This window comes from Stenella coeruleoalba (assembly GCF_951394435.1).
Source record: "Stenella coeruleoalba genome assembly, chromosome: 12".
Lineage (NCBI taxonomy): Eukaryota > Metazoa > Chordata > Mammalia > Artiodactyla > Delphinidae > Stenella > Stenella coeruleoalba.
In genome coordinates this window covers 64854432-64871517 of record NC_137158.1, presented here as the reverse complement: position 1 = coordinate 64871517, position 17086 = coordinate 64854432, and the positions used below count along the sequence as shown (strand labels likewise).

The 17086-nt window shown below is 41.7% G+C and overlaps 1 long non-coding RNA gene across 1 annotated transcript; it reads right to left on the bottom strand.

The window, feature by feature from the left end:
• Positions 1-302: 302 nt before the first annotated feature.
• LOC307195062 lies at positions 303-9898 on the bottom strand. The gene is made up of 3 exons (XR_013830708.1): positions 9850-9898; positions 4013-4120; positions 303-1034 (listed from the first exon to the last, which is right to left on the bottom strand). It is a non-coding gene; the product is annotated as an uncharacterized lncRNA (long non-coding RNA).
• Between the last annotated feature and the right edge of the window lie 7188 nt (positions 9899-17086).

The window sequence follows — 17086 nt, the reverse complement described above, 5'->3', positions numbered from 1 at the left end:
TCCATCCTCTTACAGTATTGATCTTCAAACATCTTTACTTTGATCCCTTAAAATTACTTGAAAAACTAACTACTGCCATGCATATTTTCAGCTTGACATTCTGAAATTTGTCATCACAAGCTTAAACAGTGGCAAGGGATGTAATTTCTTACATATTATAAACAATAGATTTTTAAAACATCACTTTTTAAAATCTATCCAGTGGAAAACAAGTACCATATCATTTGATATCTATCATCCCCCTCTTTCAGACTATGTTATTTTAAAAACCTAGGTCAGGCCCATCCAACAAGGACACATAAGAGAAATTTTATGTAAACAGAAATAGTTTACTTGCTCACCTATAGGAGAGAAGGAAAGAAAATATGGCCCAGGCTGCGCTTTCAGAGTCTGGAAGCTCCAGGGGCAAAGGAGGTCTCCATCTAGCATAGGTGCACAGATGTGGAAAGATGAACTTATAAAGTATTCTGATGCAGGACAGGCAGGCATGTCCATTCTCTTTGCTCATTCTAGAGCAGTGCGTGCTATAAGAATTGGGTAAGATTTTTATAATAAAGTGTTGAATTAATTGGATGAGCATGGCCCACTTTAAAGAAGTGCCTATGTTATTATTTGTTTTTCTTTTTTTTTTATTCTGCCTATGTTATTAAATTCTATTTTTGAGGTGGTGAAAGAGCCTCATTACTTCTCAGTGGTGGCTAAAACCGTCTTTTTCAAGAGGTAGTGTGTGTAGTAGACAGAGAAGGGGCTTTGGAGTCTAAGAGATTTGAATTTGAATTCAAGACTTACCACTTTACTGCCTGTTGAAACTTGAGCAGATACTTAATTTTTCCGAGTTTTGGTTTCCTCATCTCTGGAACGTCCATACCTGGGATTACCACCAAAGCTCAAATTCCCGGAAGAAAGCCCAGCTTGGATTAGGTGTTCTTATGTCTAGAACGCCAAGAGTTGACTGCAGAGGGAAGCTGTCTCCTCTTCCCATCCCAGATCTTGGCTCCCTTCCAGGGCCTGCAACCTCAGGATGGAACATGATGCTGGGGAGAAAAGCATGGGTGAGATAACGATGAAGCCAGTGATCCAGTTCAGGGAGGCTTGGTGAAGTGTCATTAGCATCTGTGTGAGGATGAGTGTTTGTTTCCCGATCTCTTCCCTAGCTGCCCTAACCAGAACAAATGCCCAAGTATTCCTTTGGCAATTATCCTAGACTCATTTTATTTATAGACAACAGGTATACACTGTGAATTGGAAGAGTGCCAAATGGTTCCTTGCCCTAACATCTCTTCCTTAGCTGACTGTCCCAGTGCCTGAAGTTCCCAGATTGATTAGAATGATTGCTTTGGGCAAGGCATTACATGTCCAAAGGCCCCATTAGAATGCAAAGAGGTAACATCCTCAGACACTAATATGTTAGCAAGGACCAGCTCATCTATCGCACTGGCTGGCTTTCAATTAGCTGAGAGCTGGATCCCCAACGAATGGAGTGGCAGGATAAGTACAGTTTGCTGGAAATGAGGGGTGAGGAAACGCTGAGGTTTGAAGCATTAAGCACTTCACAGGTAGATCCAGACCACAGAAGGAAAAAGAGTGAGAGGTGAGAGATGTAAGGGAGGAGAGGCAGGACCTGAAGGAGGACAGACTCTTCGTACGAATGCCTTAAGGTCGGGCATTGTCTCTGACAAGGCACTCTCTGGTCATAGAAATCTGAGAAATGGTAAACAAAGAAAAATTTTCTATTCCTAAAATTCTTCTCAGATTCTTAATTATGCTCACAGGCCTGTAAATCTTAACCAGAATATCAATAATCATATCAACCATAATATTGATAATAATAGCTAATACCTTTAGAGGACTTGCTTCGTGTCAAGTACTATAGTTTGTGTCTACATGTGGTGGGTAGTTCACGAAATCCTTACAACCCCAGGAGCCGGTGCTGTTCTTACAGATATTGTTCTATAGATAAAGAAGCTGACGTTTAGAAGAAGTTAAGAAACTTGGCTAAGAGCACGACCAACAAACCTGCGGCACTGAATTCTCGTTGGAATTCTTGCTTTGACTCCAGCATAAAAGCCTTAACCACTAGAGTGGGGTTATGTCTTGCAGGCAGTGAAGTTCTAAAGCAGGGGTTGGTCAACTTTTTTGGGTGAAGGGCCAGATAGTAAATATTTTTGGCTTTGTGAGCCATATGGTGTCTGTCCCAATTACTCAACTCTATTGTTGTACCATGAAAGCAGCCGTAGATGATGTGTTTATATATAGGTGATATATAAACAATAAAACCATACAGGAGAATGGTTTGTTCTAAAGAGACTTGAAAAAGGCAAAAAACAGTATACAGTCACAATGACCCTTCAAATAACAGTAGTTGCTTGTAAGGAGGGAAACTACCTTTAACAATATTGCTGGGCTTATGGAATCACAACAGTAGAGAATTAATGTCTTTGTTTCTCTATTCTCTCTATTCTTTTTTTTTGCAGTATGTGGGCCTCTCACTGTTGTGGCCTCTCCTGTTGCGGAGCACAGGCCCTGGACGCGCAGGCCCAGCGGCCATGGCCCACGAGCCCAGCCGCTCCACGGCATGCGGGATCCTCCCGGACCCGGGCACAAACCCGCGCCCCCTGCATCGGCAGGCGGACTCTCAACCACTGTGCCACCAGGGAAGCCCCTCTCTATTCTTTTGATGGTGGAGACCAAGTCTAGTTTGAAATGGAGGAAGAGAAATAGAGGATATAAAGGATTCTCCCACCACTCCTTCCTTTTTTTGTGTGTGAGGTAAGTGTAGTTTAATTCCAGTGAGAAAAAATGCATGTATGGTGCAGGTCCATCGTTCCCAAACGGCTTAACTCGCACTTTGGGGAGGGGACAAAGCATCTTATGGACATAAAGTTCCCCGGAACATTCTTGAGAAAATGCTTGCCTGGGAATGCGTTTCCGCCTTCCCTCTCTGACTAAGGGAGAATACACTTAGAGCTGGAAGAAAGGGTTTGGGGCTGAAAAATTAGAGTAACTGGCCCTGGAAGCTGCCGACTGGCCAGATGTTGTAGGGATGCAACTTGTTGAGTTGTGGATGTGATTTCTTTGGAAGCATATACCACGAATCCCTTGAGACCTAAGGAGAAACATAGTCTTATTTTGATTCAGTATAAAAACTCAACTTGGGTTGATTTCAGGGGAGCCAAGACTGGCCTACAGAGGAAGTATGCATATTTGGAAGAGCTGGGAAAGTCCTTAAGAAAGCTCCTTCATGTATCAAGTATCTCCCAGCTGGACATTAGGAGGTCACTATTTCAGATTTATTTCTTGCGATTAAATCTGTGCTTCAGCCAAGACTGTTTCCTTCAGTTACAAGTGTCTCTGGAGGGATGAACGAGAGAGGCAGACCTGTGCGATGGCCAAGCACCCAGTTTCAAAATGTCCTATCTGGTCCCATCCAGGCTCTGCCACTTCTTAACAATAATCTGGGAACGTCCCTGTCCTCTAAGTCTAAATGTCTTCATCTGTAAAATGAAGGGAATAGTAATGTCCACTTCTTAAAAATCTAGTAAAGATTATAATGTTGCATAAATAAAGCATTTTGCTCAGTGACTAACTAGCCCACAGTAAGTGCTCAATAAACCTTAGCTATTATGTATGACAGGCTATTATTAACCCTTATTGGCCCTTATCATTAGAGCACATTTAATTTATCAGATTGATTTCCACAGCGATAGCTCCCTAGGAATATTGGACAGGACAGAGGGAGAGAGAGAGAAATCTTCCTTGCTCCATGAGGAAGACACAGGGATAGTGTGTATACAGGTCAGGCAAGAGAGGCAAGTTTAGGCATGAGGTGTACCTAGATTCCAGTCCTGATTTTGCTACTTGAAGTTCTTGGGATAATGGGAATTTACTTAGTTCTCCGGGCCTCAGGTTCTATTTCCATAAAAAAGTGGAAAGTAATCCTACCATCTTTCTAAAGCACTAGCTGGAATAAGGTAGGGAGAGAATAAATGAGTACATGATAAATAACAGCTACCTTATGTGGGGCTCAACCCATTGGAGCTCTTCTTCACGGGAAGGCGCTGGGTACCAGGTGGGAGCTGAGCATCCCAGGGAAGAAGACAGCGCAGTGTGGCAGGTGGTCCTTAGAATGGGAGAGAGAAGTGAATCAAGGACAATCCTCACTTCACAATTTTATTCTAAGTCACTGTCAATGTATTTTGGTTACACTGAAGCTTTCTTTTCTTTTTCATCATATCATGGACATATATGGGAGTGACGGCTTTTAATGCTTTGGACCCAGCTTGCTGCAAACTGAACACAAATCTGATGAAGGAGTGAACACAGCTGGCGTCAGAGGCTGGGAGGTGAAGGCCCTCATCGATTGAGTGGGGACATGGTGGGCAGGAGGAGAGACTGGCGGGGATACAGCATGAGTGTGTAGGGAGGGGGATATTTTGAGATTAAGTGTAATTATCCACCATGACTCTTGCCATAAAGAAAAAAACAGCTGAAAAGTCATGTTGTAAAGTATGGAAACTAAAGAACTGTCTCATTTGCAATGAAAAACCCTCTTGTTTCAAATAACACTATTTTTTTCCAAGTTGCTAATACATTTAGACTGTTCAAAATCAAAATGATATAGAAGGTACACACAAAGAAGTCCACTTCACATCTGTCCCTTCCCATCTGTCCTACCCTCTCTCACTTCCCACTCTTTGTACTACTTTTGGTTTGTTGGCGTATTTACCTTTCCAACAGGTCTTTTTACATACGCAGATAGAATATACTGTTACCCATCCTCCTCATTTTATTACACAAAAATGCAGCCCACGTCGTATTGAGTTTTGCATGCTGTTTTCTCTGCTTAACAGGACAGCCCAAATGCCTCTGTACATCAGTGCAGAAAAGTTGCTCATTATTTTTTTACAGCTGCATAGGATTGATTTTGTAAATATGCCATGTTTTATTTGGGTCCTATCCAAACTCCGTCACAATAAGTAGCCTTGCACGTTTTCATTTACTATGTGTGCAGATGTAACTGTAAGAAAGATGCTTAGGCGTGGGATTGCCAGGTCTAAGGATCACAGAACCTGTCATGTTGGCAAGTAGTGCCAGAGTCCCCTGCACAGGGCCTGCGCCATTTTTCTCTTCATGGTAAAGTAATGGCATTTTTATTTGTATTTCTCATATTAATTTGTATTCCATTTGGCTATGAATATTTTTCTATGAAATGTCTGTTCATGTGCTTTGCCTGTTTTTCTGTTGGGTTCTTCCTAATCTTCTTTATTCCTGGGAGCTCCTTAGGAGTTCAGTATCTATTCAGGAGAACAGTATTAGTCATTTATAGGATTTGCAATTTTTTTCCAGCTTACTATTTTGTCATTTACTTTGCTTATGGTGTATTTGTCATGCTAATGGATTTTAAAATACATATGTAGTTTATCGTCTTTGATTTTATGACATGAATTTTCAGTCATATAAGGGACTTCCCTACTCCAAGGTTAGCAAGGAATTCACTTACGTTGTCTTCTGTGATTTTTAAAAACTTCATTATACTTTTAAATACTTGCTCTAATTGAAGGTTTATCCCTATGTATAATGTGAGGTATAGATCCAATTTTATTTTATCTTTTCTTTAGGTGGACAAGTTGTCCCATTAATTTAAAGAGCCATCTTTTTTCTATTGATATAGATGTCATCTTTATCATACACTATATTACTGAATGTGTGTCTACTTTTAAAATTTTCTTCAAATCTACGGGTCTATTTATGTACCAACCAGACATGTAGTTATTAAGACTCTGTGGTGAGTTTTAATATCTGGTAAACTGAATCTCCCACATTCTTTCTTCTTTTAGTTTATCTAGCTATTTAAATTTATTTTTCCACATGAACTTTATGGTGTTATTTGGGGCAGATAACGCCATATTTAGAAGTTAACTTTGGGAGAACTGGCACCTCTTCCTTATTGAGTCTTTCTATCCATGATATCTAAGATATGTCTTTATATACGTTGAAGTTCTAGGGGAGGAAAAACTACTCCCCTCTAACTGCCAGGTTCTTCAGCTGGGGCCCTGCAATGAGACCGACAAAAGACTAACAAGAGAAAAAACACTTTATTTTTTATTTATTTATTTTTAATATTTGAGGAAGTTCTTGAATTTCTAGGTGGCTGATGTAGTTATAAGATTTCTTCCAATTATTATTATTAGTTTTAAGAAGATGTTGGGGGTAGGAGTTTAGTAATTAATTTATTTATTTTTGCTGCGTTGGGTCTTCGTTTCTGTGCGAGGGCTTTCTCTAGTTGTGGCAAGCGGGGGCCACTTTTCATCGTGGTGCGCGGGCCTCTCACTATCGTGGCCTCTCTTGTTGTGGAGCACAGGCTCCAGACGCGCAGGCTCAGTAGTTGTGGCTCACGGGCCTAGTTGCTCCGCGGCATGTGGGATCCTCCCAGACCGGGGCTCGAACCCGTGTCCCCTGCATTAGCAGGCAGACTCTCAACCACTGCGCCACCAGGGAAGCCCGAAAAAACGCTTTATTAACACATGCTGTACTCATCAGTGATGAATAACTCGAAGGGGTGGTTAGAACTGGGGCTTACATAGTATCTTAGCAAAAGAACAATACATTTGTTAAGAAGTGACAAGACAAAGGATAAGGGGTTTAGGTTTTTAAGGGCTTGTAAACTGTGGGAAGGTAGATACATGTGTGAAACCAATGGAAGATGAGGACTAGTTAGTAAGATTTGTTATGTAGATTTCTCTGGGCTGATAAGAGTCTAAAGTTGTCTCTGTTGATTAAGAATTGTCCTGCCCTGGGGTTCCCTAGAGGCGCAGTGGTTGAGAGTCCGCCTGCCGATACAAGGGACACGGGTTTGTGCCCCGGTCTGGGAAGATCCCACATGCCGCGGAGCGGCTGGGCCGGTGAGCCATGGCCGCTGAGCCTGCGCGTCCGGAGCCTGTGCTCCGCAGCGGGAGAGGCCACAACAGTGAGAGGCACGTGTACCGCAAAAAAAAAAGGGCAGAAATGTTTTGTGTGTGTGTGTGTGTGTGTGTGTGTCTGCTTCTTTTCAATTGCCTTTAGTTCAGAATAATCCTTACATCAGAGTGGCATATTTTAGGGTGGTATGCTCTGAACCCCTGCAAAGTCTATTGTTAGGTTCTTCAGGAGGGCTTTACAATTTTCCTCACATGAAGTTGCACATTTAAAACATCTTTTTCTAGGTATTTTATCTTTTTAGATGCTACTGTAAATATGGTCTTCTTTTCCATCTTATCTTCAGACTAGTTGTCTTAAGAAATTAGGAAGCACCGTGAGACAGACTATATGTTGAAATTAAGTAATTTATAAGGTCAGTCAAGGAAAGCCACAATGAATCAGCTTCAGAACCAGTTCAGTTAACGAAATTTGTACAGACGCTTGTCAGTACCATGAAGTTACTGTAATACATGCTGGTTATGTAGCTTCTAAAACCTGAACAACACATACAACACACAACACAAAACAATTGTTATTGAAAATGGTAGAATGCCAAATCACAATAGGAGACAGAATTTTAAAGGGGTCTTGGTCTCATTTATAACTTGTCACTGCCTGTGTTTTTTTTTTTTTTTTTTGGCCACACCACGTGGTATGCAGGATCCTAGTTCCCCAACCAGGGATCAGACCCACAGCCATTGCAGTGGAAGCAGAGTCTTAACCACTGGACCACCAGGGAAGTCCTTGTCATTGCCTTCTAATGGGTGGCCTTAGTATCTGAAGGGGCCGTCTCTTTTGCTGAGGTCTCGATGTAAGCCTAGGAGTTAAGAGGATGTTGGATAGGGTGGATATAAATTGTTCTGGTAAGAAACAGAAGAGATATAGATGCCTGGGGAAATATCCTGGAATGTGAAAGCCTAGAGCTACCTGGGATGGAAATTGGAGGGGGAAGGACTGAGAAGGAACTCCTCTGGTTGGATGAAAAGTTTGGGGTGGAAGAAACATGCTGAATTGGGATGTTTGAATTTGTGTGTTGAGAGCTGGGCTGTGGTTACCCTTCTGACTTCCCTGTGAAATGGTGGTTACTGGCTGAGAAGTCTATCCTTATGGATATCTGAACCTATTTCTCCCCACTCTTCTCCAAGAAAACAATCCATAAACATTTTTCCAAGATTAGCCTTCCTGCAAAAGGATGACTTCTCCCTGTTGCATGTCTCATCACAAGAGAAGAGTGTAACACTCAATCCTGTTTGTGCGATGAATTTTGTGATGAACAGGCATGTGGAACAGTTTCTCTCATTTCTAGCTGTCCACGCTAATAAGCCTGATTCTTGCTGCATTTTGGAGGAAGAAGAGAAGGGCGTCGTTGGGCTCATATGCATTTGCTGTGGCTCCACCCAGATGTTCCACGAGGTGACCTCCATGTGGATGGGTGCCTGCTTCTTATCAGGTAAGTTATTGGCTCATATGCCATCATGTTTTATCTTTTTCCTGGGAAATACCTGTATTAAAATTACCTTGTTTATTTCTTTATCACAGCCTCTCTCACTCAAAAGCTCCATTAGACTGCGGATCTAGTCTACCCTGTTAACTGCTGTATTCCCAGTGTTCAGAACAGTGTCACGTGGTAGGCCTTTAACATTTGTTGAACAAGTGAATAAAATATAGTTCAGCTTCTATATTTCTTTTGCTTTCTAAAGTTGCAGTTTGTATATGCTGCACTGGCTGAAAATATAGGTTCTGTATAAATTAGTTTATCCTCATTGCAATAATTAAAAAATTGTATGATAATAATGAACTGACAAAATGACTTTCAATTTCCCTTTCTAATCTTACTGTTTCCATAACAAAGCATTTCAAGTGTTCCAGCAAATCACCATCGTCATACAAACAAGTAAAGTAAAAATCAACATCTCAAAACAATCCCAAGTTTTAAAATTTAACAGCTGAGAGAAGGAAATTAAGATAGGAAGGGCTGGGCTTGGTTTGCGCTTGCAGTTTCTTTTCACTTGCTAATGGATACCTTACTTTTCCTCTTTATGACATGCAGACTGCAATTTCCAGTAATATATTTAATTTAGTCCAGCTATAATAAAATATACCTTTTTTGTGAATGCACCTAACATCTACAAAGTACTGGATGGGAAATAGCTCAAAGCAGAAAAATATTTTGGTTAAAGATTGAAGCAAAATACATTAAAAATTTACTTGAAAATTTGTCAAGTTCAAAAACATCTCTCACCAAAGGAATATTAACTAATATCCACTGATTAAATTAAAAAACTGAAAGATGAAAATTATGTAGACATTTAGCTCAAGATACTCGAGAAAAAAAGACAGAGTAAACAAAAAACAAGGGAAAGGAAGAAATGAAAATAAATGTAGAAATTAGTGAGTTAGAAGGCAAGTACTCATACTCTAAGGTAAAAAGCTAATGAGCTTGACTATGTCAAAATTAAAGACTCCTGCTAAATAAAAGGCAACATAGAAAAGCTGAGATGCACAGTATATTGAGAGAAGGTATTTGCAATATTTATAACTGACAAGTAATAAATCTAGAAAACACAAGGAATTCCTGCAAATGGATAAAAACAGCAACATCAACCACCACCACAAATGAAATACCCTGGAAGAAAACGAGTAAAGATTCCTAGAAATAGAAAGCAGAATGGATAACAAGCATATCAACAGACGGTTAACCTCACGATAGGAACTTGATGAAAATAATGAGAAAACATTAGCTCCCTTAAGAAAAGTAAATAATTAGAAAATCAGGTTGTTGGGCCGCACCCCGCAGGCTTGCACGCCTTATAGTTGCCCAGCCTTGAGACTGAAGAAGGAGACCAGAGACGGCGACAAAGACAGCAACAGTTCATTGGACAAGGGTCTTACCGGTCTGAAGCAGAAGGGTCCTGCGACATCCCACTGTGAACGGCAGACCGCCAGGCAGGACATGGCAACCATTTGCACTATCTGGGGGAGAAGGAGGCTACCATTTATAGGCGGAATTGACATCTGATTGGCCCATCAATTACCAGGGAAACCAGCAGCTGGGGCAGGGGCAAGCATGTAGGCAGTGACTAATTAAGCCCTGTAATCAAGCGTATTGGCGGTCCGGTGGTTAAGACTCCGCACTTCCAATTCAGGGCGTGAGGGTTCGTTCCCTGGTTGCGGAGCTAAGATCCCGCATGCTGCATGGCGCGGCCAGGGGAAAAAAAAAAATAAAAGAGTATTGGATAGTCATGTGTGTCAAGCAGGGCCAGTTGAGCAGGAGATGTACAGAGAGCAAGAGAACAGCCATCTTGAATGGCCTGACTATACGCAGATATTACCATGTTAGCAGGGATGTGTGGGAAATAAGAACCTCCTTGCACTGCAGGTGGAGAGCAACCTAGACATATTGGAGAAATGGCCTGTCTACATACTGCAATTAGCAACATTTCTGGGTATAACTCAGGGCTATGGCATGGAATTTTGGCCCTTTAGGGAAAATTGTTTTCGGGTCTCCTATCAAGGGTGGACTTCCGCAAACACCTTTACATGGGATTTGTACTGATATCACACTAGGCCCTTGTACCCTTCCAGATGGTTGGTAATTTGTATCAGCTCCTCCCACCCCTCATTTTCCTTCTGTATAGCATTGAGAAAGTCTCACACAGATTCTTAAGGGGATGTGTTAGAGGATATTCATTGAAGAGATGTCCATGTTAGCAGGTGTCCATCCCTAGGGGCATGGATAAGTTAAGGATGGTGCATATATGACATGGAATACTACACACCTGTTAGAAGAGATGAATTAGATGAGGACTGTTGTAGGCTGAATAATGGTCCTCTAAGGATGGCCACGTTCTAATCCCCAGAACCCGTGCAGATGTGATTAAGTAATGTTAAGGGTCTTGAGGTGGGGGAAGAGTATCCTGGATTACCCAGGTGGGCCCAGTGCAATAACAGGAGTCCTTAACAGAGGAAGGCAGTAGGATCACAGGAGTAGGAGATGTAATGAAGGAAGCAAGAAGCTGGCATGAAGTAAGGAAGGGGTCATGAGCCCAGGAATGCAGGTGGCCTCTGGAAGCCGAAAAAGTCAAGGACACAAGATTCTTCCCTCAGAGCCTTTGAAAAAACCAACCCTGGCAACGCTTTGACGTTAGCCCAGTGACTTAAGGTGGTAGTTGATATTAACTTTGAACTTCTGATCACCAGAACCATACGATAAGAACTTTTGTTGTTTTAAGCTTCTGAATTTGAGATAATTTGTTATGGCAGCAATAAGAAACTAATATAAGCATACAATATGGATAGGTTTAAAAATTACAGAGTGAAATAAATAAAAAAGATATTATGTTTTTCTAGAAAACACACTGATCCAAGAACTGGAAGAAGTCTATTTAGGAGAAAGGAATGGGGGTAGGGATTACAGTAAAGTAAAAAAATAAATAAAAGAATTGAAATAGAGAGTCTTGTACAGAGCAATTGTAAAAATGAGTCATAAAGAAGGAAGTATGATTAACTCTTATCTCTGCACCTGAGATTCCCTGTAACACTCCTACTATCAAATTAAAAAAAGAAAGAAAGAAGAAAGAAAGAATGAAAGAAAAAGAAAGCAAGCAAGCAGCGGAATGGAATGGCATGGAAAATATGGAGGTGGTTCTATGAAAAGATCCCTGGTATCTGTGACCATGAAGAAAAGGAGGAAAACAGTAACACCATTTGATGTGGGAAATGGGTTTTAACCACAGATATAGAGGATACTTAGGCAGTAAATAGTATTTATAACATTAAGCAAAGAAATTGAATATTTAGATAAAATCAGTATTCTTTTGCAGGAATTTTAAATTACCAAAATTGACTCAAGGAATGACTTAAAAAAAAAAAGCAAAAAAATAACAAAAGAAACCAATTAGGTGGAAAACCAAAGAGGAATTTAAAATATTTCCTAAAATGTAATCCTCCTAAAGCCAGATTTGGATATTTTGAAAGATTAATTCCATAAATACCTTCCAAAAAAAGATGATTTCTATGCTGTTTAATCTGTTCCAGATCACTGAAAATAATGGAAACCTTCTATTCTGCTCCCAATAGTAAGCTCTGATAGGATTGGCAGCGTGATAAAGAGGAACCTATTTCGGAGTCAGAGGACCTGTTTTCCAATCATGCATGTTTCACCTGTAAACTGAGTGCTCTCCAGCAGTTCACTTGGTACCCCCTGCTTTATAGCCTCACCTGTCAAACAGGTGCTTGATAAATGCTGGTGTCATCTGCCCTTCGTTTCCCGGGCCTATCTCAGATCTTCACTCTTGGGTTTGCTGTTGCCTCTCCTCTCCTACCTGCATGTTCCATCCCAGTCCAGCATCTGAACCCATCCTGACCTAGAATGGGCTCAGTTCCCTTCTCCCCACCCCTTCAATCCAAGACAGATTTCGTCTTTGTGATATTCATAGATTCTCAATAAAGAAGAGGAGGCAAGGCTGACCACAAGAATCAGCATGGTTCCCTAACACTCACAGTTGCCCCACCCCCTACCCCAGGCCATGCATCTCATTCCCTGAACAGCTCCATTTCCATGTCAGGGATTCTGCTTTTGTTCCTGCCCATCTGTCCAGTTCTAGCCCAGGGTTTCCCAACCTGGTGACTGTGGATACCTGGAAGATTTCAGGTAGCAGTTGTAAGAAAGTTAATTCTTTTACATTGCAACTATTGTCTGTAGATTGACTAACTCGTACAAATATGTGTTGTTACTTTTCCAAATGAACTTGTATCAATCTTGGTTCAATCAAGACACAAAAACCACACAGTAATGTAAAGCAGGGGGTGTTTAACATAAAGAGTCATCAAACTATGATAGAAGAGTAACTATAAAGATGTAAAAAGAACTTTAAAGGGCATCCTAGGACGGAGGAAGTACCCATGAGAGGACAACTTGGAAGGAGGGATTCAGGCCTTGCTGGAGAAGGTGTGTTTGTAGCCCACTGGATGTCGGAGAAGACGACTGTTTGCTGGGACCAGAGCTGGTCCATAGCTCCTGGGCAAGCGGGGAGCAATCTCCAATCAGGGCCTGGGAACAGGCTGGGGGGCGGGCTTGCAAAGGAGTGGGGAAGGTGCATGCTGTGAACTGAATGTTTACCCCCCCCCACCCTATTCATATGTTGAAGCCCAAATATGATGGTATTTGGAGGTGAGGCCTTTGGGAGGTAATTAGGTCATGAGGGTGGGGCCCCATGATGGGATTAGCACCCTTAAAGAGGAAGACAGCTAGTTCTTTTTCCCTCTCTTTCTCTTCTCTGCCAGAAGACTAGATACCCATAAACTAGGAGGAAGTACTTCACTAAGAATCTGACCACATGGGCACCCTGATCTCAGACTTCCAACCTCTAGAGCTGGGAAAAATAAATGTTTGTTGTTTAAGGCACCCAGTCTGTGTATTCTGTTATAGCAGCCTGAACTGACTAAGACAGTGTAAGACCTGGAATGCTTGGTGCATGTGTTGGGAAGACAGTGGGAGCAATCCTCTGGCACATAGGCAAGCTGCAGCTGGTTGGCAGGTGCATGGAGGGAGCCAGGTTGCCTCTGTGGACATTGTGAGGCCCAGAGCACGCAATGCCCACATTGGAGGGCTGTGCAAAGGAGGTCACAGCCCAGGCTGGGGCTGAATAGTGTCTGGGGAACTGTATCTCTGGGCATGTGGCAGGGGCACACGTGGCACCACAGGCCAATCAGGCAACAGGAACAAGAAGCAGCAGAACTGAGCACACCAGAGCCAGGACGGGAAGACCCCCCACCCCCAGCAATGTTATTCCAGCTCAAGCCCTCACTAACAAAGTTTAGCATTGTGCTCACTGTCAAGGAGAAATGCATAAAGGTTACAGTTCACGTACGCAGAGCAGTTATGGAAGGAATTTGGAACTGAGAGGCAATACATTGAAAACTGGCACGGTACTGCTGGAATCAGTGAAGTATAAATCCATTTCAACGCTTTAGTGACTCCTGGTTGATTTTGATCATTATGTATTTCTCAATTAACAGATACAAAGAGGACAACTATTAGCATGGGGGGAGGGAGTCCCCAAGATATGTTGCTGTTGAACATGAATACTTTTCCCTTGACAAGGTGAGGATCTGTTGCTCCGGCAAGCTGTCAGTCATGAATCCCAGGGATGCCCACCTGGTGGCTCGGCTCTCAATTAGCATCCTCCCTGCCCAGCTGTCAGGTTTCTGTAAATCTTGTGCTGTTCACTCTAGTGCGAATCATTTGCCTAAATTATGATAGAAACTCCTGAGTGCCTTGCATGTCACTTCTTGACCTCTGAGTCCCAGGATGCAATCAGCCTCTGTAAATACCTGGCCTTTGCTCAAATTCCCCGTCCATTTGGCTCAAAGGGGCTGTTTGGACTTTTGCCCCCTCACGAGATAGGACGGTTGACTTGAATGAACGAATGTTCAACCACCTCCTGCACAGTTCTGAGGATTACTAGGAAGAACATATACTAAATGTATGTGGAAGTGTACTGAATAGTATAAATCATCATGATGGTTACTGTTAGTAATAGTGTAACTTTTAAATAAGGTTTTCTTTGCATTTCAGTAGATTTCATTTGCAAATTGCTGTGATGGAGATATGCATGTATATATACGTATGTATGCATGTGTGTGTGTGTGTGTGTGTATACATATACACACATATATATATTCTACTCTTATATACAACTCACTGGTATCTAAGCAACTCAAAATTTCTGTAGAGTCTGCATTAAATAGAAGATTCTGTCATTAGACTCTTCTCCCTCACACACCTGTGTCTAAACATTACAGTCACCGTACTGTGTAGTCCCAAATGCTTCGGCACCTGGTCTGGAAGATAAGAACCATCTCATGTTGCATATGAGAGCTCTGACCTGAATGACATTTCCAGGAAGTAGATGAGAGTAAGGGAGAGGAGAGAAGGAGGGAGTAGTAAGAGCAAAAGTGAGTTTCATTTCAAATGAAACAAGCAAGTCAGCTGAGAGAGGGCTAGATAGCCCTGCTCACTTTGCAGGTTGAAGTTTTACCTTAAACTCAACTTTTCAGTAAAAGAAAAAAGGAAGAAGAAAACTCTAGGGTACAAATTGTGAAACTGGTAATGATGATGTGATACTGGAATTTGGTTAAAATTCAGGACAATATAAGTCAGTACAACTTTTGGCTGACACAAATAAGGAGTTATACTTAAGTGCACAAAAGCTTTCTCATGAGCCATTTGTTTTTGATTTTAATAAGGCTCCACCTCTTTAAACAGATTACCGGTAAATTCTTTTGCTAGTTTAATGCTAGAAAACAAATGGGAACCTTGAGGTTTTTCCCCTTAAGGTGCCTGCTTCTAATATCAAGATTGCTACAGCCATTTCGGGGATGGGAGTATGGAGGAGAGAGGAGACATAAAAAAAATGTTCGAGGTGGGGGAAGTCACAGGAAGAAACTCATGGTAAGGAAAGATATTTTTATAGGTGCGTGATGTGTGTAGCTAAGCAACCTGACAAGCTGATGTAGTGATTCAGGTACACAAGTTCTGAGAATTTATCTCAGCAAGCCTCTTCCTAGTGTACACTGAGCCCTGAAGATGGACAGAGGGACTGGTTGTTGGCAGAGCTCTGTCTAATGACTGATCTGAGAATCTGTGTCTACTGTTCATTTCACCAAACTTCCTTGAACTTTAGAGGTCACGTGATACGTGCATTTTTAATATTTTTAATGTGCCCTAAGAGTTATAGATCCTGAAGGATTATTTTCCAACTGGGATCTCAGTTGTGAATGTTCCTTTCTCTACCCACAACCTTACTGGTCTTCTCTCCCACTCTCCAAATCTGCTCGACTTGTTTCCTAACCAACCACAGCCCAACACTGGATTCCATCATCAACTGACTTCCTCTTCTTTTGACCTTCCTGAGCCCATGGATCACCCTCCATCAACTTTCTGCACATCTCCATCAGTCTATGAAGCCCAGCTTTAAGAAGACCAATCTGTGTGAAGTCCTGCCTCAACCAAGACCCAGGCACAACATCATCACTATCCCATATTGTCTATCACTCCTTTGCTACGGGAGCCTCTCCTGTGTTCCCCTCATAGTGGCTATTTGAGGAGCCTCTGTCTGCAAACTTCCTTCTTCCCTCTCCACAGATGATCAGACCACCTGTTTAATTTTTTTTTTTTTTTTTTTTTTTTACTGAGACGATCCAAGTCAACATGTGTGAGTTTCGTCAATTAAACTTGTCTTCAATTCAAATGATCTATCTTTACATCGTTTTCTTGGTTCTTATTTTCAGACTCAAAGAAGATGTAGTCTCTGAGTCCTGGATCAGCAATTCCCAAACTTGACTGCCTGTTAGAATCAATTAGGAAATATTACATGTTTTGTTGCCCAGGCACCCCCAGACCAATTAAATCAGAAGCTCTGGAGGTGGGATCCAGGCCTTGACTGTTTTGAAGGCTCCCAAATGACTCCTTTATGCATCCCAGCTTAAAAACCACTTTTTTAGCTCTATTTGGTCTCAGCTCAACTTCGAAGGGTGTTTGCACCGGTCATTATTCTCTCCCTTCCCACATCTTCACTCTCCTCCCACCCCTTTTGCTTCCTGTATTCTACCTTTCAATATTTACAGGTCTCCCAAATTAAGCAAATGTTTCCCTTTACCTTGCTGTCTTCTCTAGCAACCACGCTACTTGCCTACTTCTGTTTGCTGTCAAATGTGTGAAAGAGACTGTCTGTACCTTCAGCTTATACTTCCTCCCTCATTTTGCTAGTAATCTGCTTCTAAGTTCTCTATTGAAGCACTTTTCTGAAGTTAAGTATGAACTTAATTTTCTTCCCCGAATTGAAGAGACTTGATACTGTGGATATCTCCTCCTTGAAGTGCTTGACTTCTGAAACACTACCTCACCCATCTTCTCCTTTATTCATCAGCCTTATATTCTTTGTTCTCTTTCCTCTATTCATCACCCTTCTTTTCCTTACTCCCTAATATAAACATTTTCAGGCCCTTTCCTCAACTGCCTGGTTTTCTCTTCCCACTTTCACCATCTCTTTTCAGGGATGTATGCATAACATTTATATTTTTGTGGCAGGATAGCTGTTCCTCTAACTCTCTTCTTTCTCCTCCT